Genomic DNA, 16288 nt, shown 5'->3' on the forward strand with positions numbered 1-16288 from the left:
CCAAGCCGCACAATCTGCGGGAATCCTCAATGTGTGATCAGTGGACCGATGAGATGCATGCCATGTCATCAACTCCGCTATGGATTTGCATCGAAACATGTGTTGTATTCTTGCAATGATGGGAAAGTGTCTTAAGACCTTTACCAGTATCCTCTCACCCTACAAGTCATCTCTATATCGTTGTTCCCCACACTTTGGACAACTAGCCAAATCTCCATGCTCACGACGAAAGAGAATACAATCATTACGGCAAGCATGGATGGTATCATAATCCATACCCACCATTGTTAGCATCTTTTTCGCTTCATCTCTTGATGCGGGCATGGTATTTGGTGCAGGCAACATCTTTTGGAGCAACCTATGACAAAGACACTATCCAAATGATGATTCTCAAAACAAACAATATCCAAATAATGAGTCAATCAAATTAATGCAAGGGCTAACCTCATTAAGGCCGAGACACTTGTATCCGACCACCCATACTGTACTTGTAGATTCAAGATTGAGAGACAAGCACGTAGTTTAGACATCCTGGCACCCTCGTACAATTGTGTTGATTGCAACTCTCGCATTTTCACCTCAGACTCTGACATCACGTGTACGTGGGATGTAGTGCCCCTAAAAATGGAATCCATCATGTCGACCATACCCTCGTCGTCATCTGGGAGACTATAGTCTTGTTGAAAGTGAGAAGGTATATGTGTACCCTCGTCACCCTCGTCATCCTGTCATAAGCTCATTCGTGTAAATAGAAGATCTTCTAATTCCGGGTATACAATAAGATTGCGAACTTAAATAGCTTTGACTTACCGATGATCCATCAACATGTGCAACACCAACGGGGGGTACTGGTTCCGGCTCCTCCCCATACATCCGCAAGTGGCGCATGATAATACGACGTTGATGTCGTACTTCTCGCTTGCAATGAGTGCAATGACAATATAACCTCTCCGTAAGCCACTTCGTGCTCCCGGGCGTTGGCGCATCATCGGATGAGCTTCCACTCGTCCCTTCCATCTACACTTATAAAACCAAAACATAAGCATGAAGAGGAGATGTACACAATTATGAGCATAGCATGTTTAATTTGAGCTTCTCTTGAGGCTATATAAAAAGAATGACATCGCTATATAGTAAGGATTGAAACAAAAAATCTTATATAGTAAGGCTATGTAGTAAGAGGAGATATTGACAATTATAGGCATAGCATGTTTGAGTCACAAGAGGCCTCATTAAAAAACAAACAGTAAGCGTCGCTATATAGCGACGCTCTGTTACGTCGCTATATAGCGACGATTTTAATTGAAAGCGTCGCTATATAGCGACGTTTTCAATTAAAAACGTCGCTATATAGCGACGAATAAGCGTCGCTATATAGCGACGTTGTGGGTTAAAACCCGAAACGGCGAAACCCGCGGCGTTTTGCTCAAAGCTTTCCTAATCTCTAAACTAAGCTCTCCAAAATCTCCTCCCACCTATTTTCACTGACCTCCCATCTATTCCAAGCAACCTCCTACCCTATTTCCCACTCCTCACCCTCCTCCTACCTCTTGTGCACCCTCTCTCTCCTTTTTCCCTCTTTGGTTTCCAGAAAGAAAGTTCTTCAAAAGGTGAGTTTTTTTCAACAATGTAGGTTGTTTGTTTGTTAGCTTTGGTTTTGTGAGTGTTTCTACTTGTATTGCTAAAGTTTTAAACTAGTTTTCATGCTTGATTAGAAAGGATTCAAACAAAAAACGAAATTTCAAGAAAGAAAGAAAGAAACTCACCTCTTCTTTCTGTATTTCTCTTCCTTCTCTTCCTTCTCTTCTCCTCAATCTCCTCCTTTCCTTGTCTCCTCAATCTTCTCTTTCCTTGTCTCCTTTCAAGAAGTTGCTTTTGTGATCTCCTCTTTCCACTAACATCTTATTTGAAAAAATGGGTTGTTTTCTCTCTTTTGTAGGGCCAGTCCACTACACCGAGCGGGACATAGTCTCTCTTTTGTGGGCCCAGTCCACTACACCGAGCGGGACATACTTTTACAGGTAAGTGCTTCCTCTTCTTTCCATTTAAGCTTTTTGTTATTTGCATTTGCCTGCAGCTAGCGCCTTAAGCGCTAGCTGCAGTGATGGGCGTAGGAACCCTCTCTTCCCCCTTCTCTTTTACTCATTTTCCCCCTTCTCTTTTTTTCCTCTTCTCTTATTCTCTCTTTCCCCCTCTCTCTTTTCCCTTCTCTCTTTCCTTTCCCCCTTATTCTCTATTTCCGCATCCCTCTTATTCTCTTATGCTTATGCTTCTCTCATTCCGCATAAGCTCCTCCTCTATTTCCGCATGAGCATACGCATGAGCTTATGCTTATGCTTATGCATAAGCATAAGCATAAGCTCATGCTTATGCTCATTCATGAGCATGAGCTTATGCGTAAGTTTCCGCAAGAGCTTATGCGGAAATAGAGAATGAGAGAAGCATACGCTTCTCTCATTCTCTTTTTCCGCATAAGCTCCTTCTCTCATTCCGCATAAGCTCCTTCTCTATTTCCGCATGAGCATAAGCATGAGCTTATGCTTATGCTTATGCATAAGCATAAGCATAAGCTCATGCTTATGCTCATTCATGAGCATGAGCTTATGCGTAAGTTTCCGCAAGAGCTTATCCGCAAGTTTCCGCAAGTGCTCCTTCAATTTTTCCGCATAAGCTCCCTCTCTTTTTCCGCATGAGCATAAGCATGAGCTTATGCTTATGCTTATGCATAAGCATAAGCATAAGCTCATGCTTATGCTCATCCTTCCGCATGAGCTTATGCGTAAGTTTCCGCAAGAGCTTATGCGGAAATAGAGAATGAGAGAAGCATATGCTTCTCTCATTCTCTTATTCCGCATAAGCTCCTTCTCTCATTCCGCATAAGCTCCTTCTCTATTTCCTCATGCTTATGCTCATTCATGTCCATGAGCTTATGCGTAAGTTTCCGCAAGAGCTTATGCGGAAATAGAGAATGAGAGAAGCATATGCTTCTCTCATTCTCTTTTTCCGCATAAGCTCCTTCTCTTATTCCGCATGCAAGTTTCCGCAAGTTTCCGCATGAGCTCCTTCTCTTATTCCGCATAAGCTCCTTCTCTCATTCCGCATAAGCTCCTTCTCTATTTCCGCATGAGCATAAGCATGAGCTTATGCTTATGCTTATGCTTATGCTTATGTATAAGCATAAGCATAAGCTCATGCTTATGCTTATGCATAAGCATAAGCATAAGCTCATGCTTATGCTCATGCGGAAATAGAGAAGGAGCTTATGCGGAATGAGAGAAGGAGCTTGTCATGAGCTTATGCGCAAGTTTCCGCAAGAGCTTATGCGCAAGTTTCCGCAAGTGCTCCTTCTCTTTTTCCGCATAAGCTCCTTCTCTTTTTGCGCATAAGCTCCTTCTCTCATTCCGCATAAGCTCCTTCGCAAGTTTCCGCATGAGCATAAGCATGAGCTTATGCATGAGCTTATGCTTATGCTTATGCATAAGCATAAGCATAAGCTCATGCTTATGCTCATTCATGCTTATGCTTATGCTTATGCTTATGCTCATGCTTATGCTCCTTCTCTATTTCCGCATGAGCATAAGCATGAGTTTCCGCAAGTTTCCGCAAGTTTCCGCAAGCATAAGCATAAGCATAAGCTATCCGCAAGTTTCCGCAAGAGCTTATCCGCAAGTTTCCGCAAGTGCTCCTTCTCTCTTTCCGCATAAGCTCCTTCTCTTTTTCCGCATGAGCATGTCCATGAGCTTATGCGTAAGTTTCCGCAAGAGCTTATGCGGAAATAGAGAATGAGAGAAGCATATGCTTCTCTCATTCTCTTTTTCCGCATAAGCTCTTGCGGAAACTTACGCATAAGCTCATGGACTTATGCGGAAATAGAGAATGAGAGAAGCATATGCTTCTCTCATTCTCTTTTTCCGCATTCCGCATGCAAGTTTCCGCAAGTTTCCGCATGAGCTCCTTCTCTTATTCCGCATAAGCTCCTTCTCTCATTCCGCATAAGCTCCTTCTCTATTTCCGCATGAGCATAAGCATGAGCTTATGCTTATGCTTATGCTTATGCTTATGCATAAGCATAAGCATAAGCTCATGCTTATGCTTATGCGTAAGCATAAGCATAAGCTCATGCTTGTGCTCATGCGGAAATAGAGAAGGAGCTTATGCGGAATGAGAGCTTATGCGTAAGTTTCCGCAAGAGCTTATCCGCAAGTTTCCGCAAGTGCTCCTTCTCTTTTTCCGCATAAGCTCCAACTCTATTTCCGCATGAGCATAAGCATGAGCTTATGCTTATGCTTATGCATAAGCATAAGCATAAGCTCATGCTTATGCTCATTCATGAGCATGAGCTTATGCGTAAGTTTCCGCAAGAGCTTATGCGGAAATAGAGAATGAGAGAAGCATATGCTTCTCTCATTCTCTTTTTCCGCATAAGCTCCTTCTCTCATTCCGCATAAGCTCCTTCTCTATTTCCGCATGAGCATAAGCATGAGCTTATGCTTATGCTTATGCTTATGCTTATGCATAAGCATAAGCATAAGCTCATGCTTATGCTCATTCATGAGCATGAGCTTATGCGTAAGTTTCCGCAAGAGCTTATGCGGAAATAGAGAATGAGAGAAGCATATGCTTCTCTCATTCTCTTTTTCCGCATAAGCTCCTTCTCTCATTCCGCATAAGCTCCTTCTCTATTTCCGCATGAGCATAAGCATGAGCTTATGCTTATGCTTATGCTTATGCTTATGCATAAGCATAAGCATAAGCTCATGCTTATGCTCATTCATCCGCAAGAGCTTATGCGTAAGTTTCCGCAAGAGCTTATCCGCAAGTTTCTGCAAGTGCTCCTTCTCTTTTTCCGCATAAGCTCCTCCTCTATTTCCGCATGAGCATAAGCATGAGCTTATGCTTATGCTTATGCATAAGCATAAGCTCATGCTTATGCTCATTCATGAGCATGAGCTTATGCGTAAGTTTCCGCAAGAGCTTATGCGGAAATAGAGAATGAGAGAAGCATATGCTTCTCTCATTCTCTTTTTTCGCATAAGCTCCTTCTCTCATTCCGCATAAGCATAAGCATGAGCTCCTTCTCTCCTTCTCTCTGCAAAAGCTCCTTCTCTCATTCCGCATAAGCATAAGCATAAGCATAAGCTCCTTCTCTCCTTCTCTTATCCGCAAGTTTCCGCAAGTGCTCCTTCTCTTTTTCCGCATAAGCTCCCTCTCTTTTTCCGCATGAGCATAAGCTCATGCTTATGCTCATTCTTCATGCTTATGCTCATTCATGTCCATGAGCTTATGCGTAAGTTTCCGCAAGAGCTTATGCGGAAATAGAGAATGAGAGAAGCATATGCTTCTCTCATTCTCTTTTTCCGCATAAGCTCCTTCTCTTATTCCGCATGCAAGTTTCCGCAAGTTTCCTCCTTCTCTCATTCTCTTATTCCGCATAAGCTCCTTCTCTCATTCCGCATAAGCTCCTTCTCTATTTCCGCATGAGCATAAGCATGAGCTTATGCTTATGCTTATGCTTATGCTTATGCATAAGCATAAGCATAAGCTCATGCTTATGCTCATTCATCCGCAAGAGCTTATGCGTAAGTTTCCGCAAGAGCTTATCCGCAAGTTTCCGCAAGTGCTCCTTCTCTTTTTCCGCATAAGCTCCTCCTCTATTTCCGCATGAGCATAAGCATGAGCTTATGCTTATGCTTATGCATAAGCATAAGCATAAGCTCATGCTTATGCTCATTCATGAGCATGAGCTTATGCGTAAGTTTCCGCAAGAGCTTATGCGGAAATAGAGAATGAGAGAAGCATATGCTTCTCTCATTCTCTTTTTCCGCATAAGCTCCTTCTCTCATTCCGCATAAGCATAAGCATGAGCTCCTTCTCTCCTTCTCTCCGCATATTCCTTCTCTCATTCCGCATAAGCATAAGCATAAGCATAAGCTCCTTCTCTCCTTCTCTTATCCGCAAGTTTCCGCAAGCATAAGCATAAGCTCCTTCTCTCCTTCTCTTATCCGCATAAGCTCCCTCTCTTTTTCCGCATGAGCAAAAGCATGAGCTTATGCTTATGCTTATGCTTATGCATAAGCATAAGCATAAGCTCATGCTTATGCTCATTCTTCATGCTTATGCTCATTCATGTCCATAAGCTCATTCTCTATTTCTGCATAAGCTCATTCTCTATTTCTGCATAGAGAATGAGAGAAGCATAAGCTCATTCTCTATTTCTGCATAAGCTCATTCTCTATTTCCCACTCTATTTCCCCCTTCTCTCATTTCCCCCTTCTCTCATTCTCTATTTTCCCTCATCTCTTTCCCTTTCTCTCATTCTCTATTTCCTCGTTCTCATTCTTTTCTTTCCTTTACATCTTCTTTCCCTCTTATCTTTCCCTCTTCTTTCCCTCTTTCCTTTCCCTCTTTCCTTTCCCTCTTCTTTCCTTTCCCTCTTCTTTCTTCTTGCCTATGCCTATGCCTATGAGAATGCTCATGTTTGTTTATTTGTTTTCTGTTTTCGTGTTTGTGTCTATGTTAGACATGGGATCACGTCGCTCATCGAACGAGTACGGACAGCCTCGCAGGAGGAGAGCTCACGATCTATATGCTCCAGAGGACTTTGATTCCTCTCAGGCGACTACCCCGAGGACTACCCCTGGTCTGACTCCTCTCGGTCCTAGCACTGTGACTACCCCTGGTCCGACCCCTCTTCCACGTAGCACTGCGACTACCCCTCAGGGGACTCCTTTGCTAGCCGCGCATGGCTTTGTTGGGACTCCCGACGAGTTTGTAGCGCAGATGAACGATGAGGAGGCAGCGAGATTCTTCTCTCTGCTCTCTCAGAGGACCTCCGCAATTCCTTCCCCTACACCGACGGGTGGACGTACAGCCCAGCCATCCCCTCGCGCCCCTTCGACCGCGGGATCATCACCTGCGCATGCCTCCCGCAAGGGAAGGAAGAGTAGGACGGGCGGCTCATGTTGTGCTGACTCAGGAGATGTAGACGAGGCAGCACACTCACGCTCCTTTAGGTCTCCACTTGGTCCGGAGACGCAGTATCAGTCAGGTCCCTTTCCCTCTCCTACTCCCACAGCTACTCCTCGATCCGGAAGCGGTCGCGCAGCTTCCACTCCTTCAGACTCTGCTACCGTCAGTCCCCCTTACTCATCAGGGGATCTCTCCTATCAAATCACATCGGCCGGAGAGATAATAGAAGACAAAAAGGGCAAAGCAGTGATGGCCGCCATGAGGCGGTTGATGAGTCATCACTTCAAGAGCGGCATAAATATCGATTGGCGGTATCAAGATGCCCAAAAGAAGCAGGCGGTGATCGATGAGTTAAAACTCAGATTTCCTAATCCGCCAAATGTGGAGTTTAATAACAGTTATATGCTCGAGCGCATGGGTTTGGTCCTAAAGCATCGCAGATCAACCATGCGTACTTCCATTACAAAGGGGTTGTCTAAACCCAGCTGGGCAGACAAAGCTGATTGGAAGTTCTTGAAGAAGCAGAATAGGGACCATCCTGAAATGTTCGAGGGTCAGAGGAGGGCTGCGAAGAGACGGCTGGATGTCGTAGGTACTTCGCACTTTGGTGCAGGTGGACGGTATGCGTTCGAGGCAACCGTGGTAAGTTTACTTCTTTCCATTTAATGTATTGTTCTATTTGTTTTACTTACATATTACATGCACTTTAGCTAACTCTAACTCTCGTAAATTGGATCCACAGCAAGCTGCGATGGGTCGTCTTCCTACGGATGCAGAGACGCGGCGCGCATTTCGGATAGGAACCAAGCCGTGGTTCATTGAGCAAGAGGCAATGGGAGCGACAGTCGATTGGGCTGAGGTGGCTGCTCGCACGGTATAAGTTTACTCCTGCTTGTAATCTCACTTTTTAATTTAAGTTCCAATCTAATTTTCGATTTATATGGTTCAGTCTCAGGGTCAAAGCTCAAGCGTCCCATCATCAGAGACGAGCGATCAACAGGGGCAAGGATCGGATGCAGGTGCCGATGACGAAGGAGAAGACGCAGGTGTCGGGGACGAGGGAGAAGATGCAGGTGCCGAGGACCAGGGAACAGCCCAACAAGACGATTCGGATTCGGATTCGGATTAGTAGTGGTAGTAGCATTTTTCATATCCGCTCGTTAGAGCCATTTTGTATCACCCTTTCACAGGGTAATTTTGTTTCAAACACAGTTGTATATGTATATGCATTTCTTCCTCATCGTTCACAAGAACAATTTTGTATCACCCTGCAAGCAAGGGAAATTTTGTTATAAAAAACTTTCTTTTGTAATTACAAAAAAAAAAAAATGGTTAGTGGGGCTAAACAGGGCTTCCTTTTGGCCCTGTTTAGCCCCACTAACCATTTTTTTTACCTTCTGTTAATCGTCGCTATATAGCGACGTTTACCAGTGTCGCTATATAGCGACGATTAACAGAGTCGCTATATAGCGACGTTTTTTTCGTCGCTATATAGCGACGTTTACATCGTCGCTATATAGCGACGATTAACAGCGTCGCTATATAGCGACGGTTTATAGCGACGCTCCTTTTTCGACGATTTTAACGACTTTTATAGCGACCTTTGCGCCCGTGAAAAAAAAAAATTTTAATGTAAAAAGCGTCGGTATTTCCGTCGGAAAATGGCCTATGCCTTGTAGTGACACTGCATCTCCTGCAGCAAAGTCGTCTAAATCTTTGCAATTAATTCTTGGCCGAAACTTCTTTCATGAGACGCGCTGCAAGGATTCCGAGTGCAGGAAAGATTGATAGAAGCATCCATCATCCTCGCAAATCAAAGATATATGTGGAACAGAGCAAAAAGTGACGAGCAAATGGAAATCCATGCAATTCCATGCAACAAATACTCCTACCATACTCAACATGGTAGTCTTAAAGTCTAAGAGCATGCATGCAATGCCAACCAACAAAAACATGCCATGTGGACACTCCTAAAAATCTTAATTTTCTAATTATTTAATTCCTATTTTTTGCTTTCGAGTTTTAGCCTGAATGCTATGGTCTACCCGAGGGCACGCCAAAAACCAGGCGGTATGTGGATGCAAAAAGGGTTATGGGGGCCTAAGTCGAGTAGCATACTGCGAGTATGTTTGAGATTCCCAGCCAACATGATGTTCATATGTGAGAAAAGAAGAGCTAATTCTTTTGGAGCGCTCACGCTAGTTTCATGCCCAGTTTTGCCACCCTTTACATGCAGACATTTTATAGGCACGAAGAACCACCGCTGCAGCAAGTTGCTGAGTGCGAGAGCCTGGAACGAATATCCTCTCTCTCAAGAAGTAACGAATAACAGACAAAACTCCGCTGAAAAGGCACACCGAACCTCACCTATCCTTGCATGGCCCCAGCCTCCACTATTGTAACTTCATTCGGTGCAATCAATTGGAATTGCTTAAGATTTCTAATCGGGTGCAGTTGGTAATTATTACAAAGGAGATCAGATCCTAGTATGATGGAGGAGAAGAAGGATATCACGAATCAACAAAGAATGCTTTGTTCGATGCAATAATTATCACAATGTAGTTTGCAATTACGAAGGACAGCAAACCCTGAATAGACCATTTTACCTGCCTCTTTGGAACACTGCATCTCCTGCAGCAAAGTCGTCTAATCTTTGCAATTAATTGTTGGCCGAAACTTCTTTCATGAGACGCGCTGCAAGGATTCCGAGTGCAGGAAAGATTGATAGAAGCGTCCATCATCCTCGCAAATCAAAGATATATGCGGAACGGAGCAAAAAGTGACGAGCAAATGGAAATCCATGCAATTCCATGCAACAAATACTCCTACCATACTCAACATGGTAGTCTTAAAGTCTAAGAGCATGCATGCAATGCCAACCAACAAAAACATGCCATGTGGACACTCCTAAAAATCTTAATTTTCTAATTATTTAATTCCTATTTTCTGCTTTCGAGTTTTAGCCTGAATGCTATGGTCTACCCGAGGGCAGGCCAAAAACCAGGCGGTATGTGGATGCAAAAAGGGTTATGGGGGCCCAAGTCGAGTAGCATGCTGCGAGTATGTTTGAGATTCCCAGCCAACATGATGTTCATATGTGAGAAAAGAAGAGCTAATTCTTTTGGAGCGCTCACGCTAGTTTCATGCCCAGTTTTGCCACCCTTTACATACAAAGGCGTACGTGGTGGTGCTCATCGTCTTCATCAACCCCTCCATGGCTTCTCTTCGTCGTCTCTTGATTGTGCTCCTGTGCTTCAGTTTGCATGACGCTGCTCCCCTCCTCAGCTTTGCTCAAGCTCCCGTTGAATCTCCTGCTCCCTCTCCTGCCCCTTCCCTAGTTCCTTCTCCTGCCCCCTCTCCTTCTTCTTCTCCCATTCCTTCTGCTGCTCCCTCTCCTTCTTCTCTCGTTCCTTCTCCTGCACCCTCTCCTTCTCCCTCTCTCGTCCCTTCTGCTGCTCCCTCTCCTTCTCCCGTGCCTTCTCCTGCCCCATCTCCCTCTTCTTCTCCCGTTGTTCCTTCTCCTGCTCCCTCTCCTTCTCCCGTCCCTTCTCCCGCCCCCTCTCTTGTCCCCGCTCCCGCTCCCTCTCCTTCTCTCATTCCTTCTCCTGCCCCCTCCCTAGTCCCCGCTCCTTCTCCCTCTCCTTCCCTAGTTCCTTCTCCTGCTCCCTCTCCCACTCTCGTTCCTTCTCCGGCTCCAACTCCTGCTCTTGTTCCTTCTCCGGCTCCAACTCCCGCTCTTGTTCCTTCTCCAACTCCTGCACCCTCAGAGGCTCCTACTCCTGCTCCCTCTGTTTCTTATCCTGCCCCTGCCTGTCAAGACATGTACTAAGCTCCAGATCATAGCGCCACGCTACATCCAGAGCCATTGCTGCAGGAGCTTCAGAGCGTTCATCATAAGATGCAAGAATCGTGAAGCCCAAGGAGATGGATACAACAACAGGAGCAGCGGTTACAATGACGATGGAGGAGATGACGACGACGACGACGAAGGTGATGGGGGGCAGGGTTCATACCCAGGGAGATACGGATACGGGCCCTTCGGCTTCCACCGCTGCGAAGAGTACCCCTACTGCGACAACAACGACAACTAGAAGTTACGTAAACAGATATGCGTGAGGTCTCTAAGTTTTAGATCATCATAGGATGAGACAATCGTTCTGGAACCACCAACACCGTCAATACTCTGAGATTTGTCGAGTCAACATATCAGCCCAGTTATCATGTCAACGTTTCGTTCCTGGTGAGCGCGTTTGCGTTTCATATCGTCCTAACTTCTAAGGGAATAATAATATATATTCCTTATCATGTCAGCGTTTCGTTCCTGGCGAGCGCATTTGTGATTCATATCGTCCTAAGGGAATAATACTATGTTGGAAACACGTCCTAAGGGAATAATAATATATATTCCTACTATGTTGAGACAGATATTGATCCTACACATCTAGTATTTTTCTTTGGTATGGAAATTTCACGCGGGCCCAATTGCATACCACCCTTCCAAATGTTTGAGGAGGTGGACAAGAGCTCGGCCTCAGTGTTGTTAGAGACTTGGCATTGCAAGATATGACATTCATGTTTCGGGAGCCATCGCAGAACTTGAGCTTAAGACGTGAGGATTGGCGTTCACCACATGATCTCTCTGCTGCAAGACCTTATTTCCCTAGATCTCCTCCATGGCTAAACTCTGGAATCTAATGGGTCATATATCCTAATTCAACAATCACTTGTAAAATGGAGTGCAATTGGTGGCATTCCTGAAATCCAAAGAAAATTGTTGTGCAACAATGATGTGTGATTACAACTTAATGTAGCATGACTTAGTCTAGTCATTAGTCTGAGCCCTGATAACAATTGGCCAATTGGTGATGACATTTGGCCAACTAGTCTTTGTCAGTTGTCTACACATTATTTTCTTTACTACATACCTGTTGATGAGTGGAAAGAATCCTATGAGGAATAACAACAAGCCTACGTCTCATCAAGGTTTGCATGTAAGATCTTCAAGGTTAATGGAGATAGAGTAACAATTCTTCACCATGCAACTTGTTGTAATTAATCCCAATTATGATTTGTCTAATTAATAATGTTATGACTTTTGTCAAGTATGTTAGGATGTTTGTTGCTTGCTTGTATTTTGGGACCCCTGTTTTTTTTGCAAGGCGAACCCCCTCTTTAATATATCCGTCTTTTAATTAATTTATTTTTTTATAAAAAGTTTGGGGGACTTTTAATCGTATGTTAAAATGAAGCAAATCCTATGTGGCATGAATATGTGGCAATCAAAATAAATGGCATATGAAAGGTTAACTAGGAGAAAGTTTACATTCTTTGGTGCAAGGTTTATCACTAAAAGTGTTTTCTTGGGGAGATAAGTCTTTTTAATGAGAACTAAAATAAGGTATTGTGGCACAAATTTCATGTGTGGAAGTGGTAGTGCTTGCCTGGGGTGCTAACTCAGTATGTATTATGTTACTATCCTCATCCAAAATCTAGGGTATGGAAACAAGGTCCATATATAATATGCATGGATTTATAACAAAATTTTTAAATATGCAATGGAAAAATATGATAATCTCTAATCCCCCCTACCACAAAGCATAAGGTTTCATATACTTCAAAAAATATGAAAGATTTTAAGATTTTCACATATTTTTCATACTATGTGAGACCAAAGGGGCGGGGAGGGGTCTTTTGGATGAGGTGATTAAAACAAAAAAGGATAGAATAGATGCATCTTGCAAGAGGTGTGAGAGCACAATGAAAGAAAGATGGTAGATCTCTATCATGATTGTGAGAGAGAGGACTCTCTCTGATAGAAAAGGAGAGAAGGTAATACCTTCCCTACATAATGGCAATCAGCCCCTACATCAGTGGGAATCAATCCCTACATCAGTGGGATTGCCTTTGTCTTACACCATCACTTAGGTCACACACTATACAAATGATAGCACTTCATGTGCCTTTACAACACACACAAACACACATGTGACTCCCCTAGATGCACACATGCACCATAGAGCAAGCCCTTGATCATACTTACCCCAACAAACCCCCCTCAAGGGATTGCCTCTTGCAGTGTCAAGGATACATCTAGTCTCATATTTTCTCATGCCATCTCATGGTGTTCAAGGATTAATCTATGGCTAGGATCTCATGCTAGCAAGGCTTCCCAAGCGTGTGAGGTTTATAGAAATGGGATAGTCAAAACACATATCACATGGTCTACATCATATGGTGACCAGAGGTGATTTACATATTCTTTTTGGAGTACTACTCCAGGAAGAGAACCTCAAAATTTTGACCAGGTGATGATAAACAAAGTGCCTAAAAAGCATAGTCTTCATCATGCAGAGACTCATCAAATGAAAGTAGATTGGCAGTTTCTGACTTTGTAGTTTCTTCCTTTTTAGCTTTACAATACTTCTCATGGTGATTGTTTTTGCCACAATGTTTGCATGGCTTGATCTTGAAGCAATCTTTTGAGAGGTGATTTGTCTTCTGACAATGTTTGCAAGGTGAAAACTTGCCCCTTTGAATTTTTATGGCATAGGCTGTGTCATTGCCTCTCTGGTAGGCTATGTCATTGCCTCTCTGGAGCTCCATGTGCCTTTCTTCTTCTTGAAGACCAAAAATAAGACCTTCAAGATTAGGATTAGGAAGATTTTTCAAAGTGGTAACAACATGATCATAATCTTCAAGCATACTTTTGAGCAATACTGCCATTGTATCATCTGTAGTGATTGGAGAGTTGATAGAAGTAAGTTGAGTCATGAGACTCTGCATGTAATTGACATGGGCAGCAAGGGAGTGCCACTAACCATCTTCAATTCAAAGAAAGCAATTTTAAGTGACAATTTTGAGATGTGAGAGCTAACACCAAAAATAATGTCAAGCTTTGTTCAAAGCATATTCGCCAGTTATTTTGTCTCGTTGGATCACTATATTACGATTTCAGGTTTTGACACCTTAATTTCGTTTGGTTTCACTCAAGCAAACAACACACGTGTTGGAGGTTTCTATGGTATATACTCACACTTTCACCCTCTCCACTCTACTTTAACATGGTATCAAAGCCCAAGCACCAATTGGCCCTATATTATTGCCAAGATGTTAAGATCAAGAAATTAGGGCACTTTTAATATTATATATGTTATGATATATCTGTAATATTCAAGGGCAAATAATGAAGCGAATAAGGAATTTATCAATAGTACCTTTAAGGTGGGATCAGGTAAATACATCTTAACACTAGGTGCTCGTTAGGTGGACACGAAAGGAATTGGTGCCCCATATATTCTACGATTGTCCTTTGAATAAGGATTTTGTGGAATAAACTAGTTGATGCATCTAGTGCAAGTTTAATGACTGACTTTCAACTAGGGGTACATGATAGATTGCTTCGCTTGGAGAGAATGATTACCTTCACCTTACATCTTTCATGGACTTGATTCCAATGAACACATAGTAGCTCTATTCCACTTTCTTGAGCACATTAGCTTACACACCTTGCCAAACTGACCCTATTTATGGGGATGCAACCAACCTATTGTATTACTCAATTTTGGGCAAATGGTGCTAAAAGTTGGCGAAGGTTCAGCTTACATACCTTGACAACTTGACCTTACTTATGGGGATTTGCATTTGGGATTTGCAAATGCAACCAAGCTATTGTACCACCCAATTTTGGGCAAATAATCCTTACATCTTTCGTGGACTTGATTCTAATGAATCAAGAGTGGCTCTATTCCACTTTCTCAGAAACCCTTTTTCACACCCTTTTTCACATTATCTTACACACCTTGCCTAACCCTATTTATGGGGATGCAACGAACCTATACGAGTCTTGAAGCGCTAACTCTTGTTTTCACTAATGACCTAATAGAAAGCAAAAATTGCTTTCTTTTGCTAGATAACCTTTTGTCCAAGTGATTTTCTCAATCAACTTGCTGGTCTATTGAACATATATAATTATCACTGTAAAAGCATGTAGATTGGGCTGCCTTACTCTTAACAAGACAAGATTGAGACTCTACCTGGCATAGATTAGATAAGATCTTCATCCCTAAAGATTGACTACACTTACAACAATGATCTTACACTATTGGTTTTTATGGATATGACCGTCAGGTGTTGGGTCTCCTCTTCATCTAAATTTTTGTGGAGTCCTAAAGCTAAAGAAGTTTTCTTTATGTGATTGAGCATTTTATTGCTCCATGTGGGAACGTGAAAGCATGATATGCCATTGTGTTAAATCTAAGGGAATGTGAATACTGAGTGCAAGATGGTGTGATCAATTGGTGGATACTGAAACCGGGAGGGCGACACCGTATTAGGAAGCTTCTTATCAAATCTATTTTTTTCACTGCATTGTCTTTTGCTGCAAATGTTGTTGATTCTATAAAAGTATGAACCTTTTCCATCCTCATGTCCTAGATCAAGCCCACAGTTGCATGATGTTCCAACCACGAGGACGGTTTAGTACAATAAGAATATATTGCGAAATATATTGCTATTAATTTTTGCTCAACCACACCACTAGGATGGACAACAACTAATGTCTGTTCAACCATGCTAGTTTAGGACAATCACATAACTGGTGATTGAGTTGAACCAACCTCCTATAGTTGCATGATGTTCTAATCACCGGGCTGGTTTAGGACAATCACATTTAGTCCAAGCCTGGTTTAAGAATTGAAACAAGTAAACTATCCCAAAGCTCAATCACAAACAACCATCGAGTTGGTTTAGGCACCACTGACCTGCATTGTATCTATCATGTGTATGATGTGCTCCTCAAACACCTTGCATCCCATCCTCTTCTTACAGATGTCCTTTTTATTTGGAGAAACTCTCGTAGTTTTGTGCCAAAATGCACTATAGCAATGTTTTCCACACTTAGGCTATCTCTCCTTTTCTTGCATTCTGTTGAAGCCTCCTTTTCTTGCATTCTGTTGAAGCCCGTAGACTTCTTAAATCGAGATGATCGTGCATTTCTTTTGCTCTATGTTCAACCGTTGGAGCCACATTGGTCTTCTAATGAAAAATAGCTTTAAGATTGTGTGTCCAAGCTATTTCTCCTTTGTTTCAAGGGACATGAATGTAGCTAATGTCACCCTCTTTGCAGCCACTTGATCTAAGTTGTGCACCCCTTTCACTTTCTATAGGCCATATCTCAGGTTAGAGAGCATTATCTCTTGGGCGTGCATCTCTCGAGGTGTTGGTAGGGTTGTTACCGTACAAACTTTAGGGTGCAGAGACTCGAGACTAGTAATCACTTGAATGGCCTGATATTGCTGCCTCATATGCTCCCACTAGTTGT

This window comes from Dipteris shenzhenensis, chromosome 13 (assembly GCF_047967505.1).
Source record: "Dipteris shenzhenensis isolate YYH24624 ecotype China chromosome 13, Dip_SZ_1.0, whole genome shotgun sequence".
Lineage (NCBI taxonomy): Eukaryota > Viridiplantae > Streptophyta > Polypodiopsida > Gleicheniales > Dipteridaceae > Dipteris > Dipteris shenzhenensis.